The following is a 15,577-nucleotide window of genomic DNA, read 5'->3' as shown; positions in this document are numbered from 1 at the left end:
GGCATGGTGGTACAAGTAGTCATGGGGCAGCATGACATGAAACATTCAAATACTGCTGAGCAGCGCCCCTCTCACTCCAGAGCCACCATCCCTGTTCACATTCTCATTTTCTTCCAGGGGTATCATCATTGCTCTAGTGACCCAGGATGAAGACTCCTAGTCATCTATTAATTCATTCAACACTTACCAAGCACTTACTTTAGGTCAAACCTTATGCTAAGCCCTGTCTATTAGTTGCTTATAGTTGTTTAATAGATGACCTGTATGTGAGTGCCTTATGGTGACCAGCATAGAAAAATCTCCAAAGAAATGCTTGTTAGACAAATGGACAAATAAATCCATGGATGGATGGGTAAATAGATAGATAAATGGTGGACGGGTGGATAGATGAATGGATAGATGGATGAACTGATGGATGGATTGGTGGGTGAATGGAGAGAGAAATGGGCAGATTGGTGGGTGTGGATGGATGAAGGGTCAGAGAAGAGACACACTCAGGAACACAACTTAAGCCCCCGGTTGAGCTCTTGGATATTTTTAGTTACATGAGCCAATGAATTCCTTTTCTCTGACTTTTCCCCTTTCTCTCTAGTTGTTTTTCTTTTACTTGTAATTAAGACAATCTTGTCAATGAAGAACAAGGGAGTAACAATTGAGTGAATGCATGATTGAATGAATGAATGAATGAATGAGTCAGTCCAATAAATATCAAACTAGTTAATGTTATTTCTTTCCTTGAAGGCTAGAGTTACAAATATAAGGAGTTAATGAGATATTCCTGGTTTCTACTGGGGTCTATATGATAGCTTTTATTACGTCCATATTGACTCTTGTTCTTAAAATGCAAATGAGAGATGAAAAGCAGATATATCTGGGGGTTAGACGTTTATTTTAACCCTCGCTTCAGATTCCAGACTCAATCAAAGGAGGAATGAAATGAAACCAATATATATATTTTAAATTAAAATAAATATATTTTAAAATTCCTCTAAATACTTTTTTTCCTATTCTCTCATCTCCATTGAAATCAAAGAAGTGAGAGAGGGTAGACACGCAAATCTGACCATGTACATACCCTCTTCCCCACCTCCTAGAAGTCTCTTCAGATGAGGTGATGCCTGAGCTGTATCTTGTAGCCTGGAAAGAATCTAGGTAGAGAAAGTTGGAAGGGACTTTTAGACACTGAATTAGCATGAGGAAAGCCACAAGGTAAGTTCTGGGCAAAACCAGGCAGTGCAAGTGGTCAGAGATACGGTTGAAGAAATTTCAGAGGCCACTTATAAAATTCCCTGTAACCCCAGAATTTGTGCATTTGTTTGTCTAATTGTATTTTCTGAATTTGGCATTTCTCTTTATGGTCCTCTGTTGAACAACTGAGCTCTCCAGGCACAGACCCATTGCAGAGATCTCAACTCTGAAAAGATGTCATGGGCCCTGTGACTCAGTTGCTCTCTGAAGTTTGTGAACTGCTCCCATGTTTGATGGGCAGATCTGTCAGTTAAGACTGAATCTGAATTCAGTGACAGAAATCAAGATGTGATTACTTAATAAGATACAGATTTCTTTTCATTGCACCAGAATCTGGAGCTAGCCAGCCCTGAGTTACTGTGGCTTCTTCAGGAAGTCATTAGGAAAACATGCTCCTTCTAACATCCTGTTCCACCAACTGAAACGTAGGACTTTCATCTAACTGGTATCAAGGTGACACCTCCTCCAGGCATTGATCTGTGTGTCAGACAGAAAGAAAGGAAAAGAACAAAAGATGCTTTGCACCAGTTGAATCTATCCCCTTTTTCAGGAAAACCATAGTTTCTCCAGGAGCCTTACTCTATTTCTGCTTCAACCCACTGACCAGAACCTGGTCACAACGCTGCAAAGGAGTCTGGAAAGTAAGATGTGTAACTCAGCAAAATCAGAAATCAATTAGGAAAGGAGGAGAGACTGGATATAAATTAATAGGAGGGAAGATGTCTAGGGAATCCGTGGAAGGCAAGGTGGCTTCAACCATCCTCACTGATCAGGGTAAGGTAGAAACAGAGGAACCAGTGATCTGCACTGGCAGGGACTGTGGATTCAAAACAGATTCAGGATACTTAGAAGGTTCAATTTATGAAATGATGGGTTGTGTGAGATCAGAATAGAGCCATGGGAAGGCAATACAGGGCAAAGGAAAGAAAGGAAGGGAGACATCAAGGACGTCCCTAAGGGTCAGGCTTCAGTCCCTGGGAAGATGATGTAATTCCTAAATGAGCTTAGAGCCACAGAGAGAGAAGCAATTGGAACAAGCTGTGCCATGTCCAGACATATGAAATCTTAATATCTTAAGTGGGGAGTTCAAAATTCAAAGGCAAATGTGGCTGTCAAAGAGCATAAGGTAAAAACAAACAGACAAACAATGTGACACACAGAGCATCCCACATTGAGGCTGCTCAGGTCTCCAGATGGAAATAGGACCATTCTGAATTTCCTTGAAGGCTTTGACCTGCAGGAGTAGAGCAGAATGCTTCAGGGTCCCAAACCCCACCCTTTCTTTGGCCTAGGGAGCCACCAAGTGGTCACTACCACCCCTTCCCAAAAATTCACTTAAGATTTTATCCTCCTAGGACTTAAAAAAAATCCTAATAGCTAACACTGGCTGAATGCTAACTTGGAGCAATGTCCCAAGTACTCTGCGGAACTCAATGCATACAACTCTCCTATCTCTATTTCGCAAACGAGGAAACTGAGGCTCAGGAAATAAAATGAACATTCCCAAGGAAACTTACTAGTCTAAGGTCAAAACCAGTAAGCAAACACAGGTCAAATGCTAACTGCAAAGCGATACCTCTTCCTAGCCTGAAGCATTTTCTACCCTAAATTCCAATTATGCATCCTTGTCTTATACACCTATTAAACTGTGGCTCTCTGGGAATAGAAGACTACTTTAGACTTTTCCCTAATAACTACTGAATAAAAGAATTAAGGCAGGCCAAATTATTGCCCCAGGTCTAACAGCAGACTTACTTCCTGATCTCATGGATCCCTTCTTATTCTTAAACCCTCGTATACCCTTCATGATAGTCTTAGTGTGAAAATTCTGCTGAGTTGAGAGATAAAATAAAGAGGGGGGGGGTATGTAAAACCAGTTTGTTAATAAGCTTGAAGTACCATTATGAGAAACCAGTGAGTTAAGTGTTCACTGCTGATTTGAACATAAGAATTTTAGTTCTTGTGGCTGGCAAAGTGGCTCAAGTGGTTAAGAATGCCTGCCTAGCAAGCATGAGGCCCTGAGTTCAAACCCTAGTACTGCAAAAAACAAAACAAAACAAAACCAAAAAAACCCCAGAATTTTAGTTCTTCATGATGATGAATTCCAGTGGGACTCTGCTCCTAGTAAGAATGTTGGGAGCATTAAATAGGTCCCTGAGATATCTGGGTGGAGATGGACCAGTGGGAAACAGACCCTATTTCTGCTGACTGAAGCAGAGCAGAAAGAGAGGTCTTGCATGAAAACTGAAGTGTAGAGTTTGTCTGAGGCCACCATGGAGCACATCCTACTTGTTCAGGTGACATGCTGTAGCTAACCTTGAACTTCTGGCCTCTGCCAGGCCTCCAGGAAGACCCGGTCAGCTGTCTGGGTCACAAAGAGCTATGAACATTGCTTCTGAAAGCAGCCACATCAACACTGAGGGAGCCATGTTACAGCAGGAGTAGGAAATCAAGAAGACTCAAGGCCCGGGATGACTATTTCCTTCTTTTCAACTGCATTTCTCGAATATTCCTTTTTGAAAAAGAGAGCTCAGTTCTCTATCCCATTTGCCCAGGTGGTTAGCTAGGGGTAGGACTGGAATATTCTCTTTCCTTCCTGCCCTGAATTCCTCCAGCCAACTCAGAGACCAACTCCAGACTCATGCATTAAACTCTGGTTTGCTCTTCAGGATACCCTTGTTACATTAGTATAGGGAGCATAATAAATCTGGAGTGAAATATGTTTGCTGTAAATGCTAATTTGCTTGATGAAAATATCAATTAACTCTTCAAGGCATAGAGATTATGACTGTTGAAGATCTTAAAGGTCACTCTTAGCCTGGTCTAATGTAAGAACACAAGTGATTATCTTCCATGGGGTGGGAGAGAGAGAGTGAGTTAGGCACCCGTATTTAACACCAGTGAAATATCAGGTACTCTGTGGGGGACCAAACCCTTTAGGAGTCTCAGACACTAAGTTATCACTGACAGCAACAACAATAGCTTCCACTGATTTGTAATTACCATGTACTGGTACTGTACTAAGAGTTTTACAAATACGAACTTATTTAATCCTTGTAACGGCTGTGTAGGACTAGATTCTATTGTTATTTTCAGGTTGCATGTGAAGAAGCTGGATCACAGAGGATTTAAATGACTTACATGGTTTGTACTTCTGGCTACAGCAATGATATTTATTATCCCTTCTGAAACAACTGAAAAATCAAACAGTGCTCAAGACATTGGGCTTGAGTCAATGGAAGACAGTGGTCCCTGAGAGACAGGAAATAAATGAGGTGAGCCTGAGGACTGACCTGGCCTGTTGGCCTGTTTCCAGTATTTCCTGTAGACAGTGGGGAGGAGTCCAGGAAAAGCCTACCATGTTCTTTGAGTTGAACATACAATACTGGAAGTCCCAAGAAGTTGAGGCAGCTGGAATTTGGAGGGATGAGTTCCAGAAAGGAGAGAGTGTAACAAAATGAGAACGCTGGAACTCGGCAGAAAGTCACTTGCAATTATTCAGTTTACTGATCAGAACATGTATATAAGGCAAGCACGTGAGGTCAGGGAAAAATTCACCTGAAAGAATTAGAGGTCATACAGGAGTGTGAGCAGAGTCTGTTCCTGACAGCTAACAGAAAACTCTCATAATTTATGAGATATGGGTTAGAGGAGTAAAAAGGTATTGCTTCATTAGTGAGGAAATACTGCTCTAAAGCCAGATGAAGTGGCATATGTGTGTACCTGCAATCCCATTACTGGGGAGGTTGAGGCAGGAGGATTGTTTTCGATCAAGGCCAGTCTGGGTTACACAGTGAGCTCCAAACTAGCCTGGGCTAATCAGGACCCTATCTCAAGAAAAAACAAACAAACAAACAACAACAACAAAAAAAACCAAATCAAACCAAACCAAACCAAGACAAAACAAAAAAACAGCCTCAAAAGGATCAAACTACTTCCAAGTAACTTAACCACATCTCAGAAAAATGTCTCAGAAATTTAAACTGCAACTTGGTTTGATAAGATGTTCAGGTAGATGAGATAAGTATGTAAAAAGTTGAAATGCTATACATTTGATCACTTCTGATTATGAGTATACTATCTTAGACTTCAGGCTACTATACCTAAATAATATAAAACAGGTTGCTTAAAAACCCAGAAATGTATTTCTTATAGTTTTGGAGGCTGGGAAGTCCTAAATCCAGACATTAGTAAGTTCAGTCTGGTGAGGTCCGCTTTCCAGCTCATACTTGGTAACTTTTTGCTGTGCCCTCCTGTGGTAGAGGGGTTCAGGAAGCTCCCTGGGGTCTCTTTCATGACCTAAACACTTCCCAAAGGTCCACCTTCAGTTACCATTGCCTTGTGGTGAGGATTTCAACACATGAATTTTTGGGATCACAAACATTCAGATAATTAAAATATCTCTGTTCAAAATTATGTATTTATTTGTTTTAGGAATATAGTAATGTCCACTATACAGCAAAGTAAAATTTACAGTGTCTAGCATCCAATAAAAAATAACTAGATATGCAAAAGCAAGAAATTAAGGAGAACAAAATCAACCAAGCCTGACCCAGAAATGACATCAGTGATAGGATTAGTAGATAAAGATATTGAAAGTCATTATAGCCTTTTTGCATATGTTCTACAAGGTGGGGAAAAATGGAGCATTTTAAGAATATACACGCATAGCAGTTTACAAAATTAAAACCAATCCAAATTGAAGCTCTAGGGATGAAAACTCCAATGACAGGGATAAAAACACGACAACTAGGATTTGTGGCAAGTTAGATATCAGGGATTGGTGAACCTGAGGACATAGCAATAGAAATGACCCTAAACTAAACACAAAAGAAAACCATTTTGCCAGTAACCATCAGAAGCTCAAAGAGAATTATGGAGCAGGTTCTCCCACAGAGCTTCCAGGTGAGTGAGGATAAATTCCTCTTGTTTCAAGCCACTCAGTTTATAGTACTTTGCTACAGCAGCTACAGGAAACTAATACCCCTTACCCTGGACTAGAAAAATAGCCACAATGCCAAAGGCACAATCTTTAAAAACTAAATTAAAAGTTTGGGTGTTCAAGAAAATTTAGAGCTGGTAGAGCACCTATCTTGCAAGGGTGAGATCCTAGATTCAAACCCCCGTGCCGTCAAAAAAAAAAAAGAAAAAAAAAATAGAACTTCTCTTTGAAAGACACTCTTAAAAAATGAAAAGATAAGCAAGGTGCTCATAACTGTTATTCCAGCCATGTGGAAAGCCCAAATAGAGGATCTCGGTCCAGGCTTGCCTGGAGCCTAAAATTGAGACGCTATTCAAAAATCAACTAAAGCAAAAAGGCTGGGCACATGGCTCAAGTGGTAAGCACCTTTCTAGCAAGCTCGAGGACTTGAATTCAAACCCCAACACCATAATAATAATAATAGCAATAATTAATAATAATGAAAAGATAAATCACAGACTGATGTTTGAAAAAACAATTGCAAATCTCATATCTGATAAAGAACATGTATCGCACTATATAAAGAACTCATAATTCAGTAAGAAGAAAAAATCTTCAATTTTTAAAATCAATAAAGAGCCTGTGTGTCTGTCATCCCAGCTACTTGGGTGGCTGAGGTGGGAGGACCACGTGTGCCCAGAAGTTTGGATCCAGCCAAAGTTTCAATTTAAAAAAAAATTGAGCCAAGGATTTGAACAACTACTTCAATAAAGAAATCCAAATGACAAACGTGTACATGAAAATACGCTCAACCTCATTAGCACCAGAGAAATACAAATTAAAAATAATGAGCATATTGCTATGATCTGAATGTTTTTGTGTCCTCAAAACTCACATGTTGAAAGACTAATGACCAGTGTGTTGGTACTAGGAGGTGGAGCCTTTAAGAGACCATCAGATCATGAGTGTAGAGTCCTTGAGAACAGGATTAGTGCACTTATGAAAGAGACCCCCCCAGGGCTCCCTTGCCCTGGGGATGCTGCTACCCTTTGTGAACCAGAAAGTGAGATGTCATCAGGCACTGAGTCTGCTGGTGCCTTGATCTAAGCTTTTCCAACGACAGAAATGTGAGAAATAAATGTCTGTTGTTTGTGAGCTACCTAGCTAGTTAATTGTATTTAGTTATAACGGCCCCGTCTGAGATACACATCCAGAAGTAGTGAAGATGTGGTGATGTGGTGCAGCCTCTCAAATGCTGGTGGTGGATGTGAAGATGGCGCCAAGCTTTGGAAACCAGTTTGGCTGATTCTTCTTCTGTGAGGCTGAGGATCAATGTCAGGGCCATGTGAATGCTGGACACGCGCTCCACCACTGAGTACCTGCCCATCCCGTGTGGCTCTTAAAAAGTCAGACGTGCACATATGATGTGATCCAGGCATTCTCATTCTAGATATTTACCTAAGAGAAATGAAAACATTTGCCCACACGCCCCCTGCACATAAATGCTCAGAGAAACACTACTTGTGACAGCCAAGAATGGAAGACAGCACAAATGTTGATCAACAGTGAATGACAAATCAAGGTATGTCCAGACAACGAAATGTTATTCACAGCGCTGGCACAGGCCTGTCATCCCAGCACTCGGGAGGCTGGTACAGAAGGGTTGTGAGTTCAAGTCTAGCCTAGGCTACATAGTAAGACTCCATCTCAAAAACAGACAAAGGAATCAACTATTGATATACAGTGTAAAATGGGTGAATGTCAAAATAAATTATGTTGCTGTATGGAAGAAGCCAGTCTAGCTAGACGTTAGTAGCTCATGCTTGTAATCCAAGTTAGATGGGAGGCTGAACTAGAGAAAATCACAGTTCAAGGCCAGCCTGAACAAATAGTTCATGAGACCCCCCCATCTCCAAAATAACCAGAGCAAAATGGACTGGAGGTGTGTGCTCTACCCCTCTGCAAACATGAAACACTGAGTTTAAACCCCAGTTCTATACACACAAAAAAGCCAGTCATACAGTATGAGTTCATTTATATAAATTTTTGAAAATGCAGGATAACCTACTGTGAGAGAAAACATGTCAGTTGTTTTCTGGGGAGGAGGGTAACCAGAAAGGGTGGCAGAGGAACGAGAAAACTTTTGGAGGTGATGGATATGTTTAATAGTCTTTCTACATGTTAAGAATTTAAATGACACACTTGGAATTTGTATGTCAACCAAGCTTCAATAAACACATAACAAATTAACAAGGCTAGAAAACAGGCAAACAAAAACAAGTTTCTTGGGTCCTCCTCTAATCAATGGAAATCTAGATGTAGATGTTAAATACCCCAGCAGTTCTTTAGACTCCAAGGTAGATAGTAGTATTTTTCCCATTTTGTAGATGAAAGAATTAAAAGCATGCTGTGACTGCTCCAAGACTGCCTTGCTGATAAGTGACAGAGCTGGCTGGCATTCCACCCAGGTCCAGTGCATGTGCCATCACATACTCTGTATTGCTGCTTACTTGAAGTCCGAGGACACAGTACCATGGCCTCTCCTGTCCTGCCAGCTCCATACCCCTCCCTCCTTCTCACTGCACACCTTTCTCCATTCATCCATCCACACGGACTCAGTCATTACCCACACACTATTATTTAGCTTCTTGCTTTCTCTACCTGGACACAGGGAACAAATCAATTTGTAAATGCCTAGATGAGAACAGGACTCTGAGTAATTGCCTAGGCCTCTTTGTGAAAGTAAGAGCTTGCTGGGTGCTTGGAAGGCAACCCTTGCCTGTCTTAAAGAAACAGGCCCTCCAAAAGTCCACCAGCATGTCTTCATCTCTTTTCAGCAAAACTCACTATTTTCACACGTTCTCTCCTCTTTATTCAAACAAGGCAACCGTTGGTAATTATGAGGCTTGGGGAAAAACCTGAAGAACTGAACCTACAATCAAACCCATCCTTGTTGGGGGAGTGAGGTTGCTGTCATTTAGGTTGTGATAGAATGAACATCGGACCACTTTGTTAAGTAGAAGCACAAATTCCATACAGCAAGAGTTGTTAAAAACAAAACCAAAAACACATAGGGTTCCTGCAGTAGAAAGGGACTTTCTAAGTTAAGAGGGGTCCAGTCAGGGGAAGATGATGGTTATCAAGAATTATGCAGGCTGGGGATGTAGCTATGTGATTGCTTTCCTAGCATGCATGAGACCCTAAGTTCCATTTCCAGTACCACACACACACAAAATGAATTATGCAAAGGAGACTCCCAAGTAGGTGGAAGCTGTAGCTGACCACCGAGGTCCTTTCCCCATTAGTGGCCTCTGAATAACAGGCCACTAAGCTCATGCTTAGAACACAGGGCTGCTTATGGGAGGTCAGGGGTGAAAGCAGATCTCTGTTTTGACTCCCCTGTCCTGACCAATTTAGCATTTCTCCACCACTGGGCTGTCTTTACATGAGGAGTGCAAAGCTTGAACCATTATGTAAGATAGTTTTTGTTACAATTGGGAAAAGAGACTGATCTGTATTGTCTGTTGGGTAGAACACAGAGTGGAGTGTTACCAAATGCAGGGCACGCCTCTCCCTGTATGCCAAGGACACATTTATGTAAATATGAATTTTGCAAACTATAAATATTGTGATATGAAACATCTTAAGTAAGCTTTTATTTTGTGTGTGCAATTTGAAATAATGCAAATTCTCCTAAATTGAAGAAAATGCAGAAGGAATAATTTCCAATTTGGAAAGGGGCAGGAATAAATTGTGTGTGGGGTTTACGCTGTCAATTCATGGCTGTGCCTCTTCAGCAGATGGTTTAGACATGGTTTGAGGTGTTCCACAAGGCTTCTTGTATTGAAATTTAATCCCCACTGAGGAGTGTTAAGAGGGTGGAAACAATCTGATACAGTGTTAAGAGATGGGGCCTTCTGGAGGTGGTTAGGTTTAGGAAAAGTCATCAGAATAGAACCCCTGTGATTGAAGCCTGGTGGTTTTATAAGAAAAGGGAGAGGGCTGGCAAAGTGGCTCAAGTGGCAGAGTGCCCACCTAGCAAGCATGAAGCCCAGAGTTCAAACCCCAGTACCATCAAAATTAAAAAAAAAAAAAAGAAATAAAAGGGAGAGAACTGGGCATGGATGCTGAAGCAGGAGGAATGTAGGTTCAAGATCAGCTTAGGCCTTGAAGAAGCTGAAGCTGAAGACAGAAGAAGAAGAGAGGAGGAAGAGGAATAAAAAGGAGAAAGAAGCCAGGCTCACTCTTGTAATCCTAGCTACTTAGGAGGCTGAGATGGAGGGATCGAGGTTCAATGTGAGCCCAAGCAAACAGTTCTCAAGACCCCATTTCCAAAATAACCAGAGCAAAGTGGATTGAAGTTATGTCTCAAGTGGTACAACGCCAGCTCTGCAAGTGTGACACCCTGAATTCAAACACTAGTCCTACTAAAAAAAGAGAGACTAGAAGAGACTTAAGACATACATGTGCACACACGCTCTGTCTCTTGCTGTGTAAAGCTCCATGCTACTAACAAGAAGGCCATCACTAGATGCAACCTCTAGAACCATGAGCCAAAAATACTCTCTTTTCTTTATAACTTACCCAGTCTGTGCCATTGTGTTATCAAGAATACAAAGCAAACTAATCCATAGTGTCCATCTTAAATCACCCACAGTATTCAGGAGCCATATCCCTTGTCTTGTGCTGTTGAGAAATAAGGAGTTAGGCCATTTTCTGAAACATGGGAAATCATGGCTTAAAGTTGTATAGTCCAGTATAAATATTATATAATCTACATATGCAATTCTAAACTTTCTAGTAACCATATTTAAAGAAGTAAAAAAGAAACAGGTAAAATGAATATATTTAACATAACATATACAAGATGTTATTTCAATATATGATCAATATAAAAATATCTTTGAGTAATTCTGTATTTTGTCTGTCATTTTCAAAAGCTGGTGTGCATTTTATACTTACAATACATCTCAATTCACTCAAACCACATTTCAAGTACTCAAGAGCCATTCTGGGCTCAAGAAGTTTACTTAGTAAGGTGCTACTTACTAAGTAAGGAGAATGTGATACCTGTCCCCTTTAAAGATGCTCTAGAATTGTTGGGGTCTGAGGTCAACCACCCTTCAGCGGAACAAAAGACACTCACGATAATGTAAGCCACAAAGCGAGGTTTATTTCCAGCCAGCTGGGGTCCGGGTATCCGCCCGAAGCAGCGAGTTTCAACGGACCCCGAATGCAAAGTTCAGGCTGCTTTTATATTTTTTTAAACATTAGTCATGGTCACACAGCAATTTTTATGGCCCCTGGGGTCACATATTTCTGATATCACCCACATCCTGGTGGTGGGGCAAGATTACTTGAAGATTATTTATCAGGAATTTGATAAACACCAGGTGTCTTAACTCATTGACTCACATACTGTTTAGCAAGATTAACCAGAAACAGTCCCTGTTCCCAGAAACCATCCCACACCCCTTAGTTCCAGTAAGTGGTGGCTTGGGTCATGTTAGCCATGGCCTGTTTCAGGCTGAATGGGCTGCAAGCTTCAAAGGTACCCTAACAGAATGTTCTCCCATCCATTATACCACAATTACCTATCCATTGTACCATATTACATTTATCTTCTTGTTTTAAGTCTTTTAATCCCTAAAAGTAGCCTGCCTCCATTTTAATATTCAAAGGCATCTTCTGATACAAGGAAACGAGGACCAGTAGACATCATAGTGAACAAAATCACAGGTTAGTTAGCTAGTTTTGATAACCAATTCCTTATCTGGAAAATGATGGTATACAACAATACCCCAACATGATAAAATATAGCAGCTAATGTGAAAATATTCTGGATAACTTTTAGACGCTTTATCATCATCTTAGAAAGATGTGAGTGATGTAATTTGGTTATTGTTATGAATGGTTAAAATTATATCTGGGTATGTCTGGGTAGGTTTTATTTTTCCTCCTTCAAACAGGTATTGAACTCGAAGTAAGCAAAACAAACAAACAATAACGACAAAATGAGCCATTTGTATTTATTGAACCTCCAACAAACCAAATCCTTTTCAAAGTGAAAAGTGAATTGGAACCAATGCAAAGAGCAACAAAAATAAAACAGAAAATCTGCAAGTCATTTTTAACCAATCTAATGGTTTTTTGCTTTTTGTTTTTGGTGCCTGACCTCCATATCAGATCCCAGTCAGGTACTTGGCAACCATCACAGGGCTCCTCCAAGGCATGAAAAATCAATATGTGTAGCTGGGGAAGTGAAGGGAGGGGGCGTGGAAACATCAACTACATAATCATTATTTTCTTATGATGTGGTTGCAAAGGCAATGAGGCTTGTGTGTTTATTTTACAGAATGTGCAAAGGGAATCATTTAAGATGAACTCCCAAGCAGCCAGGACAGGGCAGTCTGTCCCCAATCAGTCATCACAACATGTCTGGGTACCATGATTGAGAGTGAGCTTAAAGGCTGACCCTAAGTAAGAATCCATCCAGTAACCTGTTCCACCCTGTCCAGCTTAGAAGCAGATTCTCGCCCTCATTTGAATGATAGTTCATTATTATGCACCTGGAGAAAGATTTGAAGCTACTGAATTGGGTGTCATTAAATCTTTCACTTCATTAGAAGGGCAACCAGAATAGATGTTTCATCTCCTTTGCTTAAACAACCAATGACATGTCCAAGTGCTAAGGTATTAAGACTAGTCTATGTGCTGAGGTGGAAATTTCCATAGGTCATCAGGGTAAGGTCAATCTACTTCATAGTCTACGTTTGTTCCTTGCATTGTGTTTTAGTTTTTCCATCAGTAAAGTAGGGGTGATCATGGTTGCCCAATAAGAGATAAGATGAGATCCTGTAAGTAGCTTTTTGGCATGAAGAAGATGCTCAATAAGTACTTTCCTATTTGGGAAGCCAAAATTCACCTCCCAAGTTGATCTTTCAAATAACTCCCAAGTTTTCCAAATGGGACAATAGATAATGAACTTGTTGACTCTGTATAAATCATGAGCAACTTTATTCTCTAGAAATGTTTCCATAGGCTTGTGACCAACAATCAGAAGGGTTTCTGCTCTTGTCCCTAACTTAGTGGTAAGATACCATCAATTCCTGTGACTACAATGTTCATCTGTTCCTAGAGGCAGAGAGATCAATCAAAAAATAATGAGAAATTAATGAGAGCTGTACATGAAGATGTGTGTGTACTACTGACTAACTCCTTGGAATAAAAATTCTAGAAATAGAATAATTGGTTAGCAGAGACTGCACATTTTAAAGGCTTTGTTCTAGAACATACTGTGCAATGGAACACAAGAAGTCACCAGCTGTGTGAGATTTCCCCTTTCCCCAAGTGTCCCTTTCCCCCAAAACCACATTAAAACCAAGCATTGCCATTTTCTTTATTTTTGCTAATATGAAACCTGATATTTGTAATGTCTAAGTTTTCATACTTTGTTGAATATTTTTCCTTGTATTTATGGGCAATTTGAGAGTTGCTTTTGTTGATGTGTTTAGTCTATTATTATATCTTTGCTCATGGTTTTATAAAAGATCTTTGTGGTGCTGCTGGACATGGTGGTACACGGATGTAACCCCAGCACTTGGGATGTTGAGGCAGGAAGATCAAGAGTTTGAGTCCAGCCTGGGCTATGTAGTAAGTTCAAGGTTAACCTGGGCTACAAAACGAAACAACAAAAAGTTTTGATGGTTTAACTGTATTAACACCTGTTTGGGAGTATTTTGTTGCTGTAGTATTTGACTTTTGAGGTTTATCCATCCAATAAATATGGCTTATAAAATATGGCTTATGATTGTAAACCATATGCCAGCCTCTGTGCCAGGTATTAACATCAGAAGAGAAAAAAGCCCAAGTCTCTGCCTTTTACAAGATCCTGGTCTAACAGGGAACAGATACAAAAACCAGTATCATCTACAGGTTGAGTACCTCTATTCTAAAATCCAAAATCTGCAATGCTCTGAAATCCAAAACTTTTTGAGCCCTAACACAACAGTACTTATCACATAGCATGAGTTAATGGGAGCAATCCCTAGTACTCAGGAGGCTGAGGCGGGAGGATCATAAGTTTGAGGCCAGCTTGGACTGCATCGGGACACCTCATCTCAAAAGGACAAAAAAAAAAAAAAGCAAAAAGGAAAATCATCTTATAGGAGGTGTGGCAAGTTATCCGTTCATTCATATATTCTTTTTGCTGCTTTAGTGCTCCAATACACAGTTGAGTAGTGACAGAGACCATATGGTTCACGAAGCCTAAAATACTTACTATCTGGTCCTTTACAGAAAAAAATTGCCAACCTTTCTCTAGCATGTTAGAAAGAGGTCCACAGAGAAGAAAAAAAAAGAAACAAAAACAAAAAACTTGGTCAAACAAAAATATCAGGATTCTCTAATCCCAGGTCTGTGCTATTTACATTATTCTACTAAGATCTACTAAACACTTATTGTATAGTAGTCTTGGAGCTACAAGTTTAAAGATGGTAGCAGTTACAGCTCTCTTTGAGGGTATAGAACCAGCAGAAAAGACAGGCAGACAAAGAAACAGCCATCTAGAAAAACCTATCATAGAGGCGAGCACAGCACACTCGCTGTGGGGTGGGAAGAGCTCCTGCGTGCCTTCCCAGCATCTGGATCCTTCTTCCTATAGATTTTCCTATAGACAGCCATCTTCATGTCAGCTTACGGTTGGGGTGATGTGGACCTCACCATTTGGCCCTAGGCCTGGCCACTGTGCTCCGTTCAGAGATGCACACGAGATTCCACTCTCAGATGCTTGCTGGATCTTCTAGGACAATGAGGAATTCTGTCCCTGGAGCAGCTAAGCTGGTTGACCTTCATCTTGGAGCCACTGGTGGTCACCACTGGGAGTACATAGGCAAGACAAAAACACACACCCCCTTAGAAACAAGTAGGAGACAGTCCTACAACACTGATACTGATCTGGCCCCTACAAGATCCCAGAAAAATTCTTACTTTCCTTGAGCCACCAGGAGTTGGGACTCTCATTCCTGCTAAACAACTCCAGCTAATATCCTTATATTCCTAGGCAACCAGTCACCAGCCCCTTTCTGAACCCTTGTCTCCCCCACCCCATTTCCTTGCCTGCCTCTAGCATCTGCATACTCTATCTAGGAATGCAAATTTGGAAACCAGTATTGCTAACTGCATGTTCGGAGAAGCCAGCCATGTTTGATAATGAATCTGTGCACAGTGTGAGCCATTCCGCACTCATTCAAAAACCCATTCAATGTTTTTCCCCATCGATAGTAAGTAGATTGCTGTTGGTATTGTGTCTGTCACCCGCTAAATGATGGTGATATTTCCACTCAGGCTCTTGATAGACTTGTAGCTCTGGAAATGATGCTTCTCCGAGGAGACTGATAACAGATGTCA

This window comes from Castor canadensis, chromosome 13 (genome assembly GCF_047511655.1).
Source record: "Castor canadensis chromosome 13, mCasCan1.hap1v2, whole genome shotgun sequence".
In the NCBI taxonomy this organism is placed as follows: Eukaryota; Metazoa; Chordata; class Mammalia; order Rodentia; family Castoridae; genus Castor; species Castor canadensis.
Note: the sequence above shows the minus strand (reverse complement) of the source record.